The sequence below is a fragment of the Cnephaeus nilssonii genome, assembly GCF_951640355.1.
Source record: "Cnephaeus nilssonii genome assembly, chromosome: 5".
In the NCBI taxonomy this organism is placed as follows: Eukaryota; Metazoa; Chordata; class Mammalia; order Chiroptera; family Vespertilionidae; genus Cnephaeus; species Cnephaeus nilssonii.
This window is the reverse complement of record NC_137076.1, coordinates 75,072,733-75,093,277: the sequence shown is the minus strand read 5'-3', so window position 1 is coordinate 75,093,277 and position 20,545 is coordinate 75,072,733. Positions and strand designations below refer to the sequence as shown.

The 20,545-nt window shown below is 50.1% G+C and overlaps 1 protein-coding gene across 1 annotated transcript in view; it reads left to right on the top strand.

The window, feature by feature from the left end:
• FSTL4 (follistatin like 4) overlaps nt 1-20,545 on the top strand; it is a gene marked incomplete at its 3' end in the record, with an annotated part of 324,199 nt that overhangs the window by 141,705 nt on the left and 161,949 nt on the right. The window lies entirely within an intron of this gene.

Below are 20,545 nucleotides of genomic sequence, written 5' to 3'. Positions count from 1 at the left end.
CCTGCCCTCTGCAGGGTCCCATGGCTCTGTCTGAGTCACTGGGATGGACTTTTTCTTGGAGGAGAAGGAAATTGGCTGTGTCTCTAACCACCTTTATCCCCGCCACCACACCCTCCCTCACCGCCATGCTCACCCCCTTTGCATCGCCACCATCACCCCGCCACCTTCACCACTGTCACAACACATCATCTCTTCTATTCCCCATCCCCCATCCCACCCCACCTTCCCATTCCACTCCCCACTCGGTCTCTCCCTTCACCTCCCTCTTTCCCCATCACCACCACCTCCCTCCCTCCCATCACAGATCTTTGTAAGCTCCTGTTTGCATGCGGCAGGGACTTAGCTGCTTGTGTTGCAGCAGAATCGGGAGCTCCCCTGCTCTGAGGTCCCAGGACATCTCCCCTGCAGGGACCACTGTGTGGAGTACCTTAGCAGGGATGTGGGGTCACCTGGGGTAGCAGGAGGGGGCATCCCAGCGGGGAGGAAGGTGTGCATGTCCCAGCTCCTAAAATGCAAGCAAGACAGCAGGAGGTGTCACCTGGGTGGGCTTAGGACTGACGCTTCTGCTGAGGTAAAGGAATGCAGGTCCCTGCTGCCTCTGCCTCCCAGGAGGTGAGCAGTGCTGAGTCGTCAAACAGGAATCCAGACGCAGCCAGCAAACAAGTCACATTAATTTGTGAAGTTCGAGAACAAAGCCAGTGTGCCAGCTCCAGCCTGTGGTGGCAGAAATGCCAGGGGACCTTTTCTTTCTCCTTCATTGTCCCCACACAGCAGCTGTAAAAGGAGACCACAGCTGGAGCCAGGTGGGGGCGGGGGGGCGCCCACGCAGCTCGGCTCCACCCCTGTTCACTTGAGCTCCTGCTCTCAGAGCGCCAGGCCAGGAGCCTGGGCACTGGGACCATCCCCTCGGTCCCGGGGGCTTGAAGCTCGGAGAACAAAAAGAAAAGAAATTTGTCAAGAGTTTCTTCAAAAGTAGGCTGAGTGACCTCATTACACATGTCACTTCCAAATCAAACACAGATTTCCTCATGCAGCGGTAGAATTGTTAAATTTCACAAATTGCCACATTTGAGAATTGTCTAAGAATGGCTTTTTAGGATAACACTCTCTTCTCCATCTATACTCACTCCCTGGGAGATGTCGCTAATCCCGTGACTTTACAATCTTGCAAATCTCTGCCTCCAGCCCGCACCTCTCTCCTGAACTCCAGGCTCATACCGACAGCTGCCCTCGGTTTTCTCCACGTGGACACTCAATAGGCATCTCAGTCTTACTGTGGTAGGAACAAATCTGATTTATTCGCCCAGACCTGATCATCCCCGATTCTCCCCATCTAGGTGAATAATAAGCTCATTCCTGACCCATCTTTCCCTCACCTCATCGTGGGCTATATCAGCAAGCCCTGCCTAACATAGCACATTAATCCCTCCACTCCTCCACACCCACCACCCAGTCCTACCGGTCAGACCACCAGCATGGCAGGCTTCGGTGATTCCAATAGCTTCCTACACTGGTCTCCCTGCTTCTTTCGCCACCCAGAAGCCAGAATCCATTTTAAAAACATAAATCATCCTCTCTAATAAAATGGCAATATGCAAATTAACCATCACTCCGCTGCATAAGCCACGCCCACCAGCCAAGCCATGCCCACCAGCCAATCAGGGTGAGTATGCAAATTAACCCCAATCCAAAATGGCTGCAGCCACAGAGAGCAAGGTTTCCTAGGTAACAGAGGAAGCCAAGCTTTCCATAGCCGTTGCAGGCCTAAGCCTCCACTCAAGCTACAAAGTTTCAATTATAGAAGGTAAACAAATTCAAACAAATGGCGGCAGAATGGAGCTTGAGAGAGCAGGCCAGGGTTGCCGGCGGCAACAGGGGAAGCAAAGCTTTCCGCATACCCTGGCTGGGCTCACCCGCTTAAGGCTACAAAGTTTCAATTGTAGAAGGTGAATTAACTGCCACAGAAATGGCTGCCGCCCCAGGCTACAAAGTTTCAATTGTAGAAGGAAAATAAATTCCAGATACCAGGGCCTCCCCTTGGGTTGCCAGGAGGCGTGGCCGGCCTGCAAACCACCACAGGCCCCTCGCTCAGGCCGCCCCACACCCCAAGGGAACCCCCACCCTTATCTGTGACACCCTTCAGGGCAAACCAGCTGGCCCCCACCCGTGCACCAGGCCTCTATCCTATCTAATAAAAGAGTAATATACAGATTGATCATCACTGCAACACACAATATAGCTGCCCCCATGTGGTCAAAGATCCTGCCCCATGTGGACACAAGATGGCCACTGCAAGATGGCCAGCAGGAGAGGGCAGTTGGGAGGCACCCGGCCTGCAAGGGAGGGCAGTTGGGAGGGACCAGGCTTGCAAGGGAGGGCAGTTGGAGGTGATCAACCCTGCAGGAGAGGGCAGTTAGGGATGACCAGGCTGGCAGAGGAGGGAAGTTGGGGGCAAACAGGCTGGCAGGGGAGCAGTTAAGCATCAACCAGGCTGGCAGCGGAGTGGTTAGGGGGTGATCAGGCTGGCAGGCAGAAGCGGTTAGGGGCAATCAGGAAGGCAGGCAGGCAAGCAGTTGGGAGCCAGCAGTCCTGGATTGTGAGAGGGATGTCCGACTGCCCGTTTAAACGGTCAGTCGGACATCCCTCCAGGAATCCCAGATTGGAGAGGGTACAGGCTGGGCTGAGGGACAACCCCCCGCCGGGCACGAATTTCGTGCACCGGGCTTCTAGTGTCATATAACTGTCCTGCTCAGGGGCATCCCGCTGCTTGTCTTCACACTTAGGGTGCAGTCAGAGCTCCCACAGGGCCCACAGGCTGCCCACCTCGCCTCCCGATCTCTCTCCTTCATGCCAGTCACGCTTCCTGTTCTTCCTGAAAACACCGGATTGGTTCCCACTGCAGGGACTTGGCATTTGGTTGGTCCTCAGATCCTCTCTGGCTTGATCCTTCACTTCATGGATGTCCTTGCTGAAAGGTCACCTCCTCCAAGAGGCCTTCCCTGACCACCTTTTCTAAGTCACCTTCACCCCTTCATTCCTCATCCACTTTCCCAGCTTCTTTTCTTCGAGTCTTTGATCACTTCCTGTCCATCTCTTCCACTCGGATTTAAGCTCCATGAGGGCAGGGATTCTTGTGTATTTTGTCCACTGCTGTATCTCCAGTACATGGAGTAGGGTCTGGCGCACAATAGTGCTCCATTGGCATTTGAGTGAATGAATGAATGAAACTAATGCCCACCCAATGTGCTGTCCGCTTCTCCCCAGATTTGTGTCCTGAAAGGTGGCCAGAAAGGCTCACTGTGATCCCCCAGAGCAGCACTTAGGGGTCGTTTCTGAAGAGAATGGATAAGGTGTCGGAAATGTCTCTGCTTCCAGGCCCCCCCTGCCATCCCATCATCGCCCACATCAGGGCCATGGGAGGCTGCCAACAGGGCCGATGGAGAGCTGGGCAAACTGGGAAACTGGGCATCCTGCGCACACAGCCGTCTGGCCTGGAGTCACGCAGCAGGCAGGGAGTTCAGGGCCGGCTACAGAATGTGTAGGGCCCATGGCAAAACGAAAACGTAGGACCCCTCACAGTGGCATGGAAGTTAGTCTCACCCTCCATGGGCCCACTGCCCCACCCCACTGTAGGCGGGGCTCCCTGGGAGCTTGAAAAACCCCTGCACCAGGAGGCGTTCAGACTGGATGAGCGAGGACCCCCTCAGTATTTGCACCATGGTGCCGTCAGCCTGGGGCAGGAACAGCCGCCATCATGCCCTACCCTCAGATGCCTGGTGGTGCGGGGGTACAAATATTACTCTGCCCACACCCCCACCCAGGCCCCTGGCAGGGGTGGAAGGCAACAACAGAATGCAGCTGAGCTGCCTCTCCCAGTGGAGGGCAGCAGCAGGGTGAGTAGGGGAGGCCAGCCAGGGCCCAGTGAGTGGGAAGCAGGCAGCAGAGAGCCATCCTGGGAGGGGATGAGGCTGCGTGAGTCAGGACACAGCCAAGGCACCAAGCCCCAGGCACACCCTCCACTCTCCCATCAGATTCCCCTTACAAAACACAAACTCAAAAGTAATTATTAAGACTTTCAAGACAACAACCTCAGAGCTTTCATTCCTAAGCACAGGGTCCCTCTGAGTGTGTGTGTATGGGGGTATGGGGGAACGGGACGGGGGGCGGGGTGTAGGGGGGAGAGATTATACCAGTCACGTGCCCGTGAGGCCAGCGCTGGTTGTAGTTGCAGAGCTGAGGGACAGCCAGGGTTGCTGCGACCCTCTTTGGCTTCGGAAGCGCCTCTGAGGCATGAGCAGCCCTGAGTCACTGCCAGGCCCTCATTTTCTCTGCTGTCGCTGCTGTGGTGGCACCATCACATGACATCATCCAATTCCACCCGGGAGTCGGCACAGGAGCCCTGTCGAGGGCCGCACCAAACCCTCCCCGCTCCCTGGCACACACAGTACCTAGCGTACGGTGGCAAGCCCTGGATTACTAGGTAAAATCCCTGAGGAATAGAGAAGATTTCTTAAGTTTTCATTGATCATTTAATCTCAAGTGTTGTCTTGGGGGAAAAAAAGTAAAACTGGCATGTGAATATTTTTAATTGACATATAATCTGCATGCAATGACATAGTAATAGTAATCTTTGTCAATGATTTTTGACAAATGCATAACCAAATAGTAATCTTTGTCAATGATTTTTGACAAATGCATAACCATCACTGAAATCAAGACCTAAAGCATTCCATCAGCCTAGAAAATGACCTCAAGTGCCTTTCCGGTCCTCCCTCCCACACACAGGCAGTCTCTGTGCCCGTCACCATAGGTTAGTTTTAGCTATTCTTGAACTTCTGGTGAGTGCAACTATACACGACACAGGAAAGGCTCTTGTGTCTGGCTTCTTCCACTCCACGCAGCACTTCTGCGTGGCTGGTGAACCGTCTGCTCCTCTCTGCTGAGGGGTGCTTCACCGTATGACTGTGTCGCAGTTTGCCAGTTATTCCCGTTGATGCACATTAAGTTTGTTTCCACTTGGGGACTATTATGAACGAAGCTCCTATGAATAGTTTTGTACATGTCCTTTTGTGGGCATAGGCTTTCATTTTCCTCGGATGAATACTTATGGATGGCAAATAACAAGATGCTCCACATCCTTAGGAAATACAGATTAAAACCACAGTGATATGCCACGACACACCTGTTAGAATGGCTAAAATTTAAAAGGCTGACCATAGCAAGTGTTGGCAAGGATCTGGGGGAACCAGAACACTCATATGGGAGTGTTTTCTGCTTTGGTTATTTCTTCTATTAACTTTTTCTTCCTGCTACTTCTCTTTGGTATTTTCTCTTCTTTTTCTTTCTTATTGAAGTGGAAGTTTAGTTCATTGTCTCTTTACTTCCATTTTTTTCTTATGAGAAGTGAAACATTATTCTGATTGTTGGTTTCCTTAAAGCAGATGTACCTTTTTTTTTCCCTCTGGCTGCTTTTTACATTTTCTTGTTTTCTTTGGTTTTCAGTAGTTTGATGGCGGTTTGCCTTTGTGATTTTCTGTGTATTTACTTGAAGTCACTGACCTTCTGCGATATTGAGTTGATGTCTTTCATCAGCTTTGTAAATTTTTAGCCAGCATCTTTTTGTGTATTTCTTCTGCCCTGTTCTTTTACTCCTTTCCTTCTCAGACTCCAATTACAAGCATGTTAGTCATATTCAGATCATCCCACAGCTCTTTAATGTTCTCTTCTTTATTATTATTATTATTATTATTATTATTATTATTATTTTCTCCTCTGTGCTTCAATCTGGGCCTTTTTTATTATTGACGTGTCTTTGAACTCTTTGATCCTGTTTCCTGCTATGTCCCGTCAGCTCTCATTCTTACTAAAGACCATTTAAGAAACCCTGTATTTCAGATATTTTATATTTCAGCCCTATTAAAGGCTCGTCCTCTGAATTTGGTTCACTTGTATATGTATTTCTTTATTACTATCCCATAACGGTTAAAGATATGAATTTTAGTTTTTCTGGTGTTTTCTTGATGTTATCTTGGGAGCAACAGTCTGTTGCAAACCTCGGTATCCTAGCTAGAAGTAGAAATCTGCCTATGAAATTTTAGGTGTCATGTTTTGTTTTGTTTTTCCAATATTTTCCATATTACTGGAAAATTGCAAGAATAGTAAATGAATTATGATATAGCCTTCACCCAAGGACTCCATTCCAGTTTTGCAAACTGTCCTCAGAATGTCTCTATAGAAAGAGAATGTAAGCCAGGTCGCCCATTGCACTTATTTGCCATCTCTCCTCAGCCAGCGTCAATTCACAGCAGTTCTTCAGTCCTTCCCTGCCCCCATATTCTTAACGTCTTAAAGATGATAGGCCAGTTGTTTAATAATGTCTCTCCATTTGGGTTGGTCTGATGTTTCCTCATGACTACACTGAGGTTATGAGTTTGGGGCAAGAATGTAACTGAAGTTATGCCGAGCTTTCCTCCCTGCATCCCATCAAGTTAGGAATTGATGTCAACTTGTCCCATCACTGGTAGTGTTAGCTTTGATCACGAGCACAGTGATATCTGCTTGCTTTCTTCTCCGTAAAGTTGTTATTTTTCTTTAATATTAACAAGTTTTATGCTGAGATACTTTGAAATCATGTAAATATCCTGTTATTCTTCTGACTTTCACCCACTAATTTTACTATTTGTTGATATTTTTATTCCTGAGTTAATTGGTACATCATGATGGCCAAATGAAATTTTTCTAGTTCCATCATTTCTTCTACATTTATTAGTTGACATTCTATAAGAAAGAGTTTTTTACTTTTCCTATTTATTTGCTCACTCTTTAAAAATCCGTGTGGATTTGTGTTTATGTGATAGGATATTATCAAGTACTATCATTGCTTATTTTTACGCTCCAATCTCCCAGGTTTGGCCAATGGGCACTTCTTCCAACTGGCTTCTGTGTCCTTTCGGCATGTCCCGTGACTTGAGGTGCTTCCTTGCTTCCTGGCCCAGCAAGATGTTCAGGACGATTCTTATGCTTTCCCTGCCTCATCCCTGGAATAAGCCATTTCTTCAAAAAGCGTTGGTTCCCTTATAGTGGTCAATTGCATTTAGAAACCAAGACATGAGAATTAAATGTGCTCCTTGTTACTGGGGTTTTGCTGCTCTCAGATCCTCTCAGAGAAGAGATGTAAGACACATATATATGCACATGCACATGCACACACATGGCTCTTGAGAAGCACGCGCTCACATCAATACCTCCAGTGCCAGTCCAAGCAACCATGGAATTTGCTCTTGCTTCCCCTGTTTGCATGTCTGTAACTCTCTTCTTCAGTGAGAAAACTGGCTCCTACTTTCCTCAATATATTTATTTGTTGCTAGATTCCCCCATACATAAATCATCTCCTCACCCCACGGGGCTGCTGCCGCACTCAGCCACCTTCCTGTGTGGGTCCTAATCCCACGGTGCCATCACCCAACTCGGCTGCCTACCAGAACCAACTGGGCCACCATCCCTTTGGTCCCCTTCCTTGTGAGGCCTGACCCCCATTTTGCCGCCACCGTGCTCTGTGGCCTTCCTCTTAACTGTGACTTTTTTGAAGATTAAAAAAAAAATATTGTTATTCTCTGCTTGGAATAAAAGAGTAGATGTCATTCTGACCTGTTTAGGGTTGTGGTAATAAGTCTGCTTATTGTCACGAATCAAAGATAAATTTGTTTTGGTTCATATGACCTGCTTAGAAGGATTTCTTTTCTTTTTAATGTTGTCTCATATTGCCACTCTAAGTCCGATTGAGCCAATACTGACTACAGAATGACTTCTGCCTGGGGTTTAGGAAGAAATATGTCCATGAGAGGAAAGCCCCACTTTCTGATGCTGCTGCCTCAGGAGTGCAGGACCGGTCACCAACAGCTTGTTCTGACCCAAATCAGCTAGAGATCAGATGACATTATTGGTTGGACCCACACTGTGTGGGGCCTGCCTGAAGCAAGGCATTGCTGGCTAGAAGGTGCTTCAAACTCTACTCGGTCTTTTTTATTTCTCTTATTGGAAGTGGAACAAAAGGGGCCGGCCGCTGACCTGGCGTTTGTCCCTAGCCGCCTTCAGGAAAGCACTGTTCCTGAGAGGCCCCCACTCTGGGTTTGGGGGTGGCAGGCAGGAGCACAGGTAATTAGTGGCACCTGTCCTTTTCTTTCTTTTCTCCATGGCACCCCGTTCATAGGCTTCTCTTTATGGTTTAACTTCCTGGTGATAGAGGAGTTTAAATTTGCTTTACACACGCAGGGAAATTAAGATAGGTGACCTTGCCCTGACCCCGCCCTTCCAGAGTCTCCCCTGTCGCAGGAACTATTCTCAGCCACTCACCAAGGGCCGAGTGGTGGTGTGTTGAAGATAATATCCCTGTATTTATCTCAAAGTGCTTTTTAATTGTTGGACTGATTTTTTTAAAGTCATCATCTGACTCCTGCCTCTGGCAACATGGCAGATAAATATGTTTTAAATCCTTTTAAGCATTGATGTGCTAGTAAGAAAAATACTAAATACTTCAGAGGCTTAAAAAGCAAGTGAAATCGGGAACCCAGAGGAGTAAAGTGACGGTGAAGCTGTCTTGACCTTGAGGCCTTTTGTCCAGCTGGGTGAGCTTCCGCTTTGGGTTGCATGCCCTGCGTGATCCAGGATCCCAAGGCCAAGTGCCAAAGCCCCCTGAAGGTGGAAGTATTTGGAAAACTTTCCCCACTCCCCATAGAGACCTGGGACCCCAAAGGGTTATATCTACAATGGCAGGGTCATGAATAGAAAAAAAGATGAAGTATTCAGAATAAGGAAACGAAAGAAAGAGAACCATAGGAAAAGGCAATAAACAATTTAATGTAAACCAAATAAATACTAATAATATGTGCACACAATGGGCACTGTAGGTGAAAATGAATGAATCACAGGTACACACAATGATGCGGATGAAACACAACAGTGTAAGAGCAAATGAAGTAAGTCTCCATACAAACAGTATGATTCCTTCATATTTATCTCATGTTCAAAAACATGTAAACCAAGCTATATATTGTGAAGAAATACAAAGATGAGCTAAAACTGCAAAGAAAAGCAAATGAATAATAAACACAAAATTCGGGATAGTGGTTACCTCTGAGTGGAAATGAGGGAATGGAATTGGAAACAGGAACATTTCAAAACTAATAAAATGGTTCTTTTTCTTTAAATGGGAACTGCGTGAGTCCATAGTTGTTCCTTGTACCACAATGCTGATGCTGTCCACAAAGTGTATAATATTGTTTTATAGCTACTCATTATTTAACAAGAATAATTGATAGTTATTTGAATTTTATGTTTATGTGGTGTGAAATGGGGTTTCAATGTCATTTAATGCCAGGTGGATAGCTAGTCATTTATCAAATGACTCATTTTCCCAATGCAGTGGTCACTCTTGTCATACATCAAATTTTCATATGTAGTGGGATTTGTTTCTGAGTCCTCTCTTTTGTCCTGTCAGGTTTACATTGACTTGTCTATTTCTAGGTCAATACCGCATTGACGTGAACACAGCAGCTTCCTGGTCTGATGTTCAGATGTCTGGTATGACACATCTCCCTTCACTATTCTCCCTCTTATTTGTCTTGGTTAACTGGGGCACTTACTCTTCTAAATGATATTCTTAAGGTCATTTTATCCAATTCCAAAAGGATTTCCTTTGATTTATAAATTTATGGTAGCATCTTCCCACCCAAGGTAAGAAGTGTCTTTGCATTTGTTCAAGTCTTATTTTATGACCTTCAATAAGGTTTTATAGTCTTTTTCATATCAGTCCTGTGGCTTCCTTGTTAAATTTATTCATAAATATTTTATGGTTTTTGCCATTATTATGAGTGGAATATTTTACCTTTTCCATTTCGAAATGTTTATTGCTAATGAAGAGAAGAATGATTAATTTTGGCATATTTATCATCTGTCCATCACTTCATCATAATTCTCTTCCAATTTTAACATTTTTCACTAGTCTCTTGGTGTTCTAAGTATACAGATACACAACTAGTAAAAAGAGGTAGTTGCTACTTGCCTTCTCTGAATTTTTACTGATTATTTCATTTTCGTGTGTTATTATCCTTCCTTTTCAAATAAAAAATGGTGAGGACAGATATCCCTGTCTGGCTCCTACTTTCATTAAAACAGTGGTTGGCCATTTACAATGACATATTTAAGGAGTTTTCCATCTTTCCTTTTTCCTTAATGCTTTCATTTGGAATGACTACTGTACTTTAGTGCTTTGTTTTTCTGTTTTGGCTCTGGGTTTTGATATATGTCCTCTGCTTAATCTTGGAGGCCACTAATGTGACCCTCAAAAGGGACCATTGTCTCCTTAAGTTCCTTTGTTTTATTTTTGGTTCAAATGCATGGTTTTCTTGGGAACACTTTTTAAAAATATATATTTTTTTTTTAATTGATTTCAGAGAGGAAAAGAGAGGAAGAGAGAGAAACATCAATGATGAGAGAATCATTGATCAGCTGCCTCCCACGCGCCCTCTGCTGGGGATTGAGCCTGCAACCTGGGCATGTGCCCTCACCAGAAATCCAACCGTGACCTCTTGAGCCACGCCAGCAGGCAGAAACCCTCTTTTCGCTACACTCACTTCTAGAGTTTTGATACTTAGTTGTCTCTGTTGATGTTGTCATCCTCCTCCTGCAGCAGCTCCAATTCTGGTCATTCTTCCCTCTCCCGAGGCTGGGCCCCCTTGAGTAGATGGTTATTTTCTACTGCCTGCTCGCTGGGGCTCACGTTCAGACACTGAAGTAACAGGAGGAAGTAGAGGTCCCACAGGTGGTGCCTGAGAGGGGGGCCTCTGTCTGGGAGTAGACAGGTTGCCAGGCCCCTACGGAGACACTTGGAAAAAGCCTCCTACTGCCTGGTCAGCACGCGCTCTCCTGGTCTCAGAGGTCGAGCAGGCACAGCCCACCCAGGAAAGCCAGCCTCCCTGAGCCTGGGGCCCGCCTGCCAGAGGCCTCAGAGCGATTTGGCTCAGGCGAGCCAGAGGGCGGGAGCCGAGAAGAGAAGAGAAAAAATGAAATTATCCGCTTGATACTGTGACTAAGCTTTGTTTTGATATTCTCCAGTGCATATTTTTATGGCTGCTAATCTCACTGAGAGATAAGGGGAGATCATGGAGAGGAGAAATTGACACCCTTCTGGTTAAAAAATGCTAAATTTTTCTCTGCTACCATTAGATATTATAATTGAGCTCTGTCTTTTCTTCGTTAAAAGAATAATCAAAAAGAGCGTGTTATTGTCTCTGGTTGTGAGACAATCTGAGACAAGGGGCCTGCGGTGTTGACCTCGGGGCAGCCCTTGTGCAGCAGGTAAAGCAGCCTGGAAGGGGGGCGCATCCCCTCAGTGCTTGCAAGTCTAGAGTAGAAAGTGCGGGGAGCGTCACCGTGCTTACCCTGAGTGTCTCCACAATAAGCCTGGAAATAATTGGAGGCAGCCCGAGGTGTCGTGGCCTGGAATCATTAGTTGGTGGAGAAGCAGGAAAGAACCCACGTAATGAGGCATCAGCGGGAGAGTGAAGACCCATTGAGAGAGCAACATCTGGCCCTCAGCTCGAAGCAGGAGAGGCAGGGAGCCCTGCGGAGCGAAAGTGACAAGGGAGCTTGGTGCCGGGAGGAAAAATGAGGGCTCTGGTGACAGAGGAGAAGACAGATGCAGACTGAAGAGGCTTTAGGCAAAGAACAGGAGCTCGGGGATAGGAATGTGTTTGGAGGAAGTGCTCTAAAACAAAACCATTTTGTAAGAGACACTCTCCCGGAGGCAACAATCCTATTGTGCTTCCCATTTTTATGCAGCTTTTCTTCCCAAGGAAGTCTCAGAAATAACCTGTCAGAAGTCAGTGAGGCCCTAGCGGGTTGGGCGCAGTGGATAGAGCATCGGCCTCGGACTGAAGGGTCCCGGGTTTGATTCTGATCAAGAGCACGTGTCTCAGTTGCAGGCTCGATCCCCGGCCCCAGTTGGGGGCACGTGGGAGGCAACCAATCGATGTATCTCTCTCACATCCATGTCTCTCCCTCTCTGTCCCGCCCCCTTCTTTCCACTCTCTCTAAAACTCAATGGAAAAATATCCTTAGGTGAGGATTACCAAAAACAATAATAAATAAAAGAAGCCAGTGAGATAACCTAATAGAGCAAATACAGGTAAAAAGGAACAGAAGAGATTATTGTCATTATATTCTAACCAGAAGGCATGCCAATTAGAGCACAGGCTTTTATATACATCCTAAACTCACAGGTGTGAGGTTATTTTTCCAACTCAAGGAATCTCTATGCAACCCCCTCATGTCTGATGAGGAAATGGAGGCTCACATGTGAGTGAGACCAGGTAGAACCCTGGTCTGTGGTCTCTCACCCAATGCTTTCCACAACCTCCACCCTTACTGCTCAGCACGTCACCCTGCCTGTTTCTTTAAAACCATTCATTTCTGATTACTCAGACCCCCAGCCTTCAATCTGGGGTCTCTGCAGTGTCTTCCCCAGATTCACTTTCACCCGGCATCTTCCGCAGCCTGCTCTGTGCCAGGCCCTGTGCTGAGCTCTGAACGTAGGAAGTAGAACCTGGTCCTTGTCCTAAAACCGCAGAGACCACCTGTCCGCGGCTCCGAGCCCGGAGTGCCTGTGAGGTCGGGCTGCTGCGGGCCCTGCCCCAGGGCCTGCTGTTCTGTCTGAGGAGCCAACGGAGCTTTGTGGTGACAAGTGCCGAGTGCTGGCCAGCAGGCAGGGAAACCTCCAGGCGATCAGCCTGGGAGCTCGGATTAAGTGGAGAATGCCTCTGGGAGGCCTTGGGGAGAAAGCTCTAGAAGTCCTGTGTCAGGTGGCAGTACTGTCATCACACAGCGTGGAGGGGAAAATGGCACAGCAGAGCCAAGGGCACCAGAAGGAAGAGAAACACCAGACCTGACTGTGTAAGTGGGCCCGAGGCATCTGTGGGACGGGGAGGCCGTGTGTGGGCGGCCTGTGAAACCGAGCCCTGGCTCACCGGGCAGCTCAGGGCCCCGCTCACTGCCTGGCACCACCCGAGGTGTCCAGTGGAACCTGCGGAGTTTGGGCTACGGGTCAGTTCTGGTCCCTTTCAGACGCCCTCAACTCAGAAGCTGGGCAGAGTCTACCCGGTCAAGCAGTGCCTGAAGTGGGAAACTTGCAAGGGAAGCATTTCCTTGAGATGTTCTGAAGCGTGCTATTTCAAGTCTGCCTTTTAAAACCAGCCCATGCTTCCAGTGTACACATGCTCACCTTCTCATTAAGTCAGGCTTGAACACGGACCCACCCACGGTGTATACGCGCATCAGTAAAACCAAATGGCTTCTTAGCTTTCAGTCCTAGGTAGTCAACCCAGCACCCACTGAGCACTTACTGTGTACCAGCTCCTGACATGAATTCTCTTGTTTCATCCTCAAAACAATCTTGTAAGCAGCAAACCATTGATCTTCTCATTTTCAATTCGAGAGGAAAGAGGGTAGGGGACTTGCCTGGGTCATAAAGCTAATGAGGGCCAGGGTCCGTTCTGAGGTTTAACTGACTGTTACTTGAAACCCAGTTGCGCGGGCCCGAGCCCTGGAGGAGTTCTGACGCAGCTCGCATGATGGTGATGCAGTCCTGCGTCATCCGCTCACGCACAGGCCAACTCCACCATGTGCCTCTGACACATGAGAGTTCTTATCCGTCTCAGCAAAGCTGAGCTTGGTGTTTGGGGCCTCATTGCCTCCCTTCTGGGGTCTTTTTGTACTCAGCTGGGGGCTCCAAAGGAAGGGGGCGCCCCGGGTAAGGGAAAGGATGACAGTCCTTGGCAGCCCACTCAGGTGCCACGTGTCACGGTAGGCACTTTGTGTACTGGGGAAATTATCTGAAACTTGGGAATAAGGCAAAGGGTTGGTGTGGCGAGTGCTCCCAGTGTCATACTGGAGCATCGCTGCACAGACCCACCAAGGATCATGTACTGTCTGGGCTAGGGGCTTTGTTCAATCAGCTTACTGCTGATTAAAGGCCCAGACTATGCAGTTACACATTAACTTGTAGATTTGTTTCCAGTAAAGGCGCAAACTCTTTCTTTCTGATAGAAAAATGACCCCAAAGGTTATGGATTTCTTGCCCTGTAGGTCATTAACCAATTATGTGTCTCATCTAACCACCTCCTCCACCCCCATAGATCTCCTTCACTTCTCCTGCCCGTCCCCTCATTAACGAGTCTAAATCTTTAACTCAGGCTCACTTTATATTTCCCTGAGAGTCGTGATTTTAAGTATTTATGTGTATTCTAGAGGCCCGGTGCATGAAAAATTCATGCACTGGAGCGGGGGGTCCCTCAGCCCAGCCTGCCCCCTCTCACAGTCCGGGAGCCCTCAGGGGCAGGAGGTGACCCGGCAATCAGGGGAAGGTGATGCCCCCATCACACCTCTGCTGCTGCCACTGCCAGCAGCGCAAGCCTTGGCCGACACTGGTTACCTGAGCCTTGGGTGACCCTGGGTGGTTGGGGAGCTGAGGGCAGGTCCGGCCACACTGTGCACCTGCCCACCACCCACCCCCAGCTGGGCTGAAAGGACTGGGGGACTCTGGCGGGGCTGAGGGGCCTGGGCACCACCATCTTGTGGCTACGGGCACCACCACCTTTGTGATGGTGTAACAGTCGATTTGCATATCCCCTCTTTATTAGATAGGATTTGGCACTTGTATTCGCCTGCAGTCAGAAATCACCGCCTCCAAAAGCCCTGCCCAGGGAGTCCGCCGCCTGCAGGAGCCTCGTCTGTGCTCCCATTGATCCAGAGTTGGTTGGGTACAGACTCCTGAGGCAGAACTGAGAGCCCACCCTCAGGTGAAAGGGCTTCCTTCCCTCCCGACATTCCAGGCACCTCTAACTCTGGCTTGGTGGTTAATTTGGAAGCCAGTGTGTCAGCCTGCAGTTTAGGACCTGTGAGCAATGCACAAGACAGGTTACGTTCCCGCCGGCGATGGGTAACCGTGTGTTTCTGTTAAGCTTTGGGCACTGGAGAACTTGGTCAGGACTTTCAGAGCTGGCCAAAATTCTGCTTTGGTGAAGCACACGATTGCCTTGGTCTGGGCTCTGCTCTGTGGTCACCGGGAAGATACCACATCTGCCCAGCAGTCACCGAACAATTTCAGGGGAAAAGGTAGGGGAGGGGCAGGGAGACACTGAAGCTGAGAGACATGATAATGGAGGGCAGGTGGCCAGGTGTCTGTGCATGACAAGGAGTGGGTTTGGGTCTGGGATGTTCAAAGATCCAAGCACAGCTTCCTCCTGTCACACTGTACACCTCCAGCCCTGAGAAGTAGCTTAATTGGCCTCCCAGCTGCACATTCTCGAGGTGTGTGAGAGCAGAGATCCGATAGCCAGGCGTGCTGATGTTGGAGAATTTGGTCAGGACTTTCAGAGCTCGTCAAAATTCTGCTTTCATGAAGCACACAATTGGAGACTCTCAAACTATGGGCATCTGGACCCTCCTGGCATGAGTTCCTTCAGGCAGGGACCCTGTCCCCGGCTGAGCAGATGATCCCAAGTCTGAGCAATTTGGAGTGAGACTGATTCAAATCTAGACTCTACACATCTACAGCCTACTTGCTGTCTGACCATAAGCAAGTCACTTCTTAACTCATAGTTCTTAATCTGTAAAATGGGCATGTATGCATGCCTCAGAGTGAGGTGTGTTTACTTCCCAGAGCTATAAATGAAGATCAGATGAGCCCACAAATGCATCTAAGTGTTGGCATGATGCTTGGCCTGACATGCCTCCGTGCACAGCAGTTACTGTAAGCTTTGCCATCTCTGGCTGGGTGCTAGGAATGCACTTCCCCTGGGAGGAACTACATATTTTCTTCCTAATACTTGAGTGTGAGTGAGACTTTACAGGGCAGATTGGGCCTGAAGCAGCCCCAGCACCCAGGGCACCCAGAGGGTGTGAAGGTTCCCACCAAGGTGACCAGGGGTGAGAGCCCAGGAGGGCTGCTCTCCTCCCCCCTGCAGCCTGGGAGGTGCCAAGAGCCTTGTGACTTACGGGAGTGTCTGAGGACTGGCCTTCCCAGCCAGGACTAGAGACAGGACCTCCCCGCAACACTCAGTTCCCAGGGGCCAAGAAAGGCGTCCAGGGAACCAGAGTCACCCCACTTTCCCAAGGGTACAGTGAGGCAAGGTGGTAACTTTGCCTCTGCAGTCACGGCTCCCTGCAGACTGGGTCAGCCGGGCAGGGTCTGCTCTGAACAGGACTGTGTGGGCCAGGCCTCTTCCTGGGCCAACCCCTGGCTCTGCCCATGGGCTCCAGGGCCCCAGGCTGCTCCACTCTCCCGTTCCCAGGCTCTACCCCTCACTTTCAGGTCTCAGGCCAAATCTCACCTCTTCCACGAGGCTTCCCTGACCTTCAGATGAGCGCTGGTCCACTCAGCCGCCTGTTTATCTCCTTCCTGGCATTTATCACAACCCACATGTCTTTATTTACTTGTTTTCCTCTTCACACTCTGTGATCCTACGCTGCCATGGAAGTGTCCTGAGGACAATGCCCCCGTCTGCTTTGGGTCCCAGCACCTAGAGTCGGGTCTGGCACATAGGCGGGGCTCCAAAATATATGTCGGATGAGTCGTGGATGGAGAGCTGTCAGGCAGGCCCTCCTGAAGTGCCTCATTGTCACCACCCATCCACATGGGCATAGAAGCTACACTGACTGGCTTGTGGGTCTCCGCCTGGCTCTCACACAAACCCAAATTCTGCCGCCACGTCCCAGGCACTTGGGTGGTCTCTGCAATGAGGGAGTTGAAGTTGACCACATATTCTGTCTGAGGACCACCCTGAGCATGTCTGAGAGCATAAGTCATCTTGGGAGGGCAGGGAAGGGGGGTGCTGAGACCATTACCTGCAGCTCCCGGATGGCACACCCCACATGTCTACACACCTCTGTAGACACACTGCTCTTCGAAAGGCAGGTCCTCAGCTTTGGGTCTTTAAAAAACCTGACGCTGACCCAGGCTATGGGCTACAGCCCCTGCTGAGTGTATATGATGCACAGAAAGGAAAGCCTGTAATCCAGCTGTGTCTGCTGATGGTGGGCACGTGGTTCTTGTGCAAGTGCCTTCTGTCTGCAGAAGGTGGAGCCTGGTGCTGTGCCAGGCTGGGGTTCAGGACGGGCAGCGCGGACGGTGGCTGGCTCTGGGCGCTGCGCATGCCTCTGCATCCACGTCCCACCGTTCTCACCTGCATTGGGCCTTGCTGAGTATGCGGCCACCTTAGAGCCAAGAAGTCACCTCACTGTGGCTTTATGGCATGGGGGGGGGGGGGGTACGGGGGGGGTGTGAGGCAGTCCTCTGCTGGGGTCTGAGGGCCTGCAGGAGGAGGCCCAGGCAGTACTGCTGAGGAGACCTGGAGTGGGGACCTCCCAAGGCCATATAAGGGGAGGGCTCTCCTCAGAAGTCAAGGCGAGGACAAGTTCTCAGACAGAGATGATGCACTGGCCAACATGCTTGCAGGCGATTTAGCATCCCAAAGTGGAAAGTGATGGGCCTCCTCGCATGTGCAATTCAGCACACAGTCCCTGAGAGGGGATCTTGCATAGGTTTACTCTGTGCCAAGGAACCGGTTACAAATTGTCTGTGCTCGGGTGCACTCAGTGGTGAGAGAGGCTTCCTGCTTGGGTGAAGGGATAGGACCCCCTACCTGTGTGTGGTCCCGCCACTGGGATCGCACAGACGTGACCTGGACGTGGCTAACCTCCACCGCCTCTGCCTGCGCTCGGAGTTGGCAGTCCCAGGTCTGTGATGCTCAAATGGAGAATCCTTACCTGAACCACAGAGGAAGTCTTTAGCGCTGACTGGTACAAATGGGCTTGTTTCTCCTCCTGTCATAACTTTTGTGTAACAATTCCCATTTCTGATCATGTTCATTAAATTTAATCAGTGTTGAAAAGCAGCTTTTTGGTACGATGATCCGTTTCTGACCTGGGTAAACGACTTCCTTGGTGACTACAAATTAAACAGGTTATGTCTTTTGCATGCATCATGGTTGTGCTCGCCAACACTGGGATAGTTGCGGGAGGTCTCACTCCGTTACCTTTCCCACTACTGTTTTATCGTCATCCTGGTAGAGTGGGCATTCATCCTGTTTTAGTAACAAGGAGGCAGTGGTGACGGGGGCTTGTTTAATGAGGAAGCCGCGGCTTGTTGGCGTCTCTGTGGCAGATGGGATCCCAGGCGGGTGTTCCTAGCTTGGCGCAGGCCTGTTGTCTGCCGGCCGGGAAGTGAAGTGAAGGGGCAAGGCTTTAAAGCTACTTTTACCTTAATTGCAAATATTAGGAATCAATTGTTTGCTGACAGCTGATCCCACGTCAGAGAGAACCTGAGTGTTTTGACCACTTCCACGAGCCCCGGCGGGCACGTTTTCTGAACACGAGGGCCTCAAACGTGGGCGAATCACACGTGGGCATTGGCAGCACCACACGCAACGCTGCTCTTCCGCGGCGTTCACTGCGGTTACGCCTGCGGGTGATTCTAAGGAGAAAGGGTCAGGAGAGGGGTTCTCCCTGTCCAGAGCGAGCTGGCTTTGGTGGTCTCTGAAGTCCCTCCCTGTGCTTGCCCCAGAAGGCCCACCTTCAAGGACACCTGTCCCCTTTGTGCCGCCATCCTTCCAGCTTCCCTCCTGCCCCCTTGGAGGAGGCCAGGGGAGATGCACCCCTCAAAAGGTCACTGCCTGGGTGACCCTCCCCACCCTCTCGCCATCTCAGCCTCTGGCCTGGGGTTTGAGCAATAGCAACATCTGCGTGAAGGAGATCAGCTTTTAAAACTGTTGTGTTTCTTAAAACCTGAGTGTACCGGGGCCATGTGAGGACAAAGGCCCAGCCCTGCGGGGTCTCCTGAGGCCAGAGAGTGCGGCAGACACGATGGGGCAGGAGGATTCAGAGAGGGCACTTGGACATGAGATGGCAGGAAAGGGACCCCGGGTGTGAGTTAGAGCTGATTAGGGGTGGGCAGCACAGCGGAAGCAAAAGAGACCACGGACTTGGAAACCTTGACTCTGGTTTTTTTCCAAATGGAGCAATTAGTGGGTGCCCTTCCCATCACACACGGCAGCTTATTAAGACGGCGATGCAATGGCAATGCGCTGAGTCCTGGCGCTGTGTGGAGGAAGAAAGAAATGCTGACCTTTGCACAGCTGTTAGTTTCTTCTAGTAGCCGCCAGCGCTTTCCGGGGTAACCCATTTTCCAGGAATCAGGCTCATCAAACACACTTTGTGGCAAAGCAGCCACAAGCACGGGGGTGGGGGCCTCCAGCCCAGAGCCACCCTCCCTCTGCCCGTCAGCCTTGACAGGAAGCTGTGCACTGCGGCGGCTGAAGGCCACGGTGACACGCGAGCAATTAGCAGAGTGGGCAAAGGACATTCCCGCGCCCGCGTAGGATCCGCACTTTTACACTGCTCGGAGATATTTTGACCTTCTAGTTTATTATGATTCAAGAAAAAGTCAATATTTCTTAGCTTGCCAAGGCCGGAGGAATTTAAATGAGTTATTGAATCAAGCACTTAATCTACTGATAACTGATTCTTTTCCTTTCAAATCTATAATGATGAAAAGCAGGCTTAACCAAAAACAAGAAAAGGAAGGTTCTTTTTTTCCCCCGTAGACAATTTTAGCCCATGGGATGGGAGCTGAGGCTGGAAGTGCGGGCTTGAGTGCCAGGGCCATTCTGTTTTGCGGAGTATTTTGAAGGTTTCATTAAAACTTAAAAGCAAAACTTCTGTGGCCATGAAACCTGCATTCATGTTTTAATTTGATATTCCTTTATAATTCTCACTTCCTATCTGTGGCCATCAATGCCACGTGCAGTCAGCCGGTTTCCTGGGCTCCTGTGGCCGTGGGTGACGCTGTGGGAGACGCTTGCTGGCCTTTCACTAAGTGGACCCGGTTCAGCACGAGCCAGTCTCCCCTCCTCCTGCCCGCTTGGCCCTCTGAGCTCTGGGCACCACTGCCTGAGATCAGCATGGGCATGTGTTGGGTGCAGGTTCTCAGCCTTCTTGCCGGGCTACAGCACTGTGCTGGGGGGGACTAGGCCGTGGAGAAAGGCTGCTGCCGCCAGGGCGGATGACGCGCGTCCGGGGAGCTCTGGCCTCCCTGCCCTGACTGCCCTCCCGCCCCATCCTGACTCCACTTCCTCCTCACTCTCCACTTCCTCCCTAGATTCCACAGCGGTTCCCCAGGGTCTAGCATATGGGACCGAAATTCCTCTGCCTGGCTCTCTCAGTCCCCTGGAACCACACCTGCTCCCCTTTACAGACCCACTCCGCGGCCCCTGCACAAAGCTCCTCCTCACCTCAGGTCTCCTCCCTGCAGTGTGTTACGGGAGCTTGACTCAAGCCTCTGCACCTCTCAGGAAGCCTCCTGCTGTCGGTCAGCAGGGCCCATGGGCACTTTGCACCTCCATGTAGCCCCGTCTACCTCTCCCTTCCAGATGGGCAGGGCTCATGTCTGAGATGTTGGGTGTGAGCCATAAAAACCGGGCTCTCCACTCCAGGA